The following is a 2,500-nucleotide window of genomic DNA, read 5'->3' on the forward strand; positions in this document are numbered from 1 at the left end:
TCTCCACCAGCTGTTACCCATAGTTTTTGAAATTCCTTTTCTATTCCCTCATTTCGGGCCACCTCTCTTGTTATTTCGTCAGAAGACTGTGCGATACGATGCAGCCTTCGGACCTGAACACTTGGGATAAGTCCCAGAAGCCTGGTAATACCCAGTCCGCCATCCTTAGTGCTGGAATACAGGAGGGCGTCACATGTGCTAGATGGTAAATGTAGCCACTCCTTGACAGCTGATCGTATTGCTAAGTCAAGGGTTTCGAGATACGTGGCTTTCACATCGGTTTGGTCTGCCAGATAGAATAATCGTGGGAGCATGTACCCTTTCAAGATGTCAACTTTCTGCATAGGTTTAAGTGGAGAACTGTGGATTTGGTGTAACCATCCCTGCAGTTTCTCCAGTAGCTCCGGTTTTGATATTCCGATCCATGGGTCGACTCTAACCCCTAGATATTTCTCAGAGCTACCTGGTTCAATCATATTAATGGGGGTGCCGTTAATTGTCCAGTGTGGACAGTCATTGATCGTATATGAGTCTTTTGTTGGCTGGATGAAAAAGCCATGGCACTTTTCCCCCTGTGTTTTGAGGCCTGTAAGTTCACAAAAGGCCTCTAGTATCGTGATGTTATCCTTCATCCCTTCCCATGACCCACTCAGCAGTACCAAATCATCCGCGAAAGCCATAGATGTTACCTTTTTCGCGTAGTGCTGGAACCCACTCCCTTCAGACTCAAGCTTACACAGCAGAGGATCAATCGATAAATTAAATAAAATAGGAGACATTGGATCACCTTGCTTGACCCCGATGCATATTCTAACGGGGTCCGATTGATCATTTTTCAGGTGAATGCGAGTATTAACATTCAGGTACATGTTGGTAATCAGGGAGACAATATGATCGTCCACTCCCTTTTGCCTGAGGGCCATGATGATGTGCTCATGGCTCACCGTGTCAAAGGCTTTGGCTAAATCCACAAAGACCACCCCCAGGGGGCGATGTTCCCGTTTCGCGCTTCGAATCAAAAGTTGTAACAATTTTAGATTCTCCGCGCACCCTGATGACTTAATAAAGCCCCTCTGTCGTGTGTTAATAGGGCATGCCTTAGATAGCCTTACAGTTAGGATCCTTGAGAATAATCTCAAGATAATCGATCCGATGGTAATTGGGCGCCAATTATTGATGTCTTTTTGGCGCTCGGGCAAGGCCGATTTAGATATTAATACCGTCCGGCATTCTTTCACCACGTCCGGTATAACCCCTGTGGCCAACCAGAGATTGAACAATTCCATCAGCTGGGTATAGTGGGGATCAGTTTTAATGAGATCCCGCAAACTAAGCCCATCAGGACCTGGCGCCGCGTTCTTATTCATCTCATTGATGTTTTTAGAGATCTCTTTTGCCGTAATCATGGCTTGGAATGCGGAGTTGTCTGCCTGTCCCTCAGTGACAAAGGCCCCCAAGCCCTTGAATGTTCCTGACATCTCCCATCTCGACTTGAACACCGCGTGTACCTCATCGAGCGGGATGCCGCATCGCAAGGATTCCACATTATCCAAGATAATCCCGGCAAGTTTCCCTCGATCGAGGTAAAACAACCGTTGGAACCTCAGAAAATGCCCTCGCTTTTTGGCCCTCTTCTTCATCCACACCTTCGGTGGTTCAGAAGAGGGAACCCTCCGGGTTACTTTGGGCCTTCCACCTTGGACCGCTTTCAACTCGTGGGACTTAAAGAACAGACATGCACAGCGGTCTTGGGTCGCCTCATCGACCAAGGTCGATAGATCTTTCTCACCTTCAATCACTTCCTCAAACATTCCCCGAAGAACGGTCAATTTATCAGATGTTACCCAATCTGAAATGACCTTTCGATAATGGGACCTTAGTCCCCCAACCACCCGTGATTCAATGCCCGGCAGATGTAACCCTTCACTCTCAAGATATTTCTGCTTTTCCTGATCTTTTTCCCTTCTCTTTACAGGGCTCTTATGAAGCCCCCTTCTTTTGTCACTTATTTGTTTAGCTGATTTAGATGGAATATGCTCAGCAATCAATTTGTTGATGTTCTTACTTCCCTCGTACTGTTTATCCAACCTCCGTAACAACTCCACCTCCTCCTCAGTCCAACACTGCCGATGTACCCCTCTGGCTGAGCACTCCTTCGGGCGGGAGGCGGCAATCCGCTCGATATTCCTAACGGCTGGGTGCGCAGAGCGCTTATGTTGTCCCAAGCCAATTTTCGTCTCAAACGTTCGCCCACATTCCTCACAGGCCCAGCCCCCGACAGGGGGAGATGTTTCAACCCCCTTACATTTCGGATAATGGCAGGCAATACTATGATGTTTAACGTTAGTCTTGCCACACTTAGCACACTGAAACAACGCTTTTTTCTTACCATGGACTCTCTTTAGATGTTCAATAAGCCCCGACATTTTCCCTATCCGGTTCCCACAACATGGACAAGATGGATTTTTGTCGGGGACCTTTACCACCGGTGTGCCCTCAG

General features: G+C 47.6%; 1 pseudogene; it reads right to left on the minus strand.

The window, feature by feature from the left end:
* Positions 1–2,500, minus strand: part of LOC142359622 (28S ribosomal RNA) — an 8,464-nt pseudogene that overhangs the window by 2,356 nt on the left and 3,608 nt on the right.

Source organism: Opisthocomus hoazin, unplaced genomic scaffold, assembly GCF_030867145.1.
Source record: "Opisthocomus hoazin isolate bOpiHoa1 unplaced genomic scaffold, bOpiHoa1.hap1 HAP1_SCAFFOLD_151, whole genome shotgun sequence".
NCBI classification, from domain to species: domain Eukaryota; kingdom Metazoa; phylum Chordata; class Aves; order Opisthocomiformes; family Opisthocomidae; genus Opisthocomus; species Opisthocomus hoazin.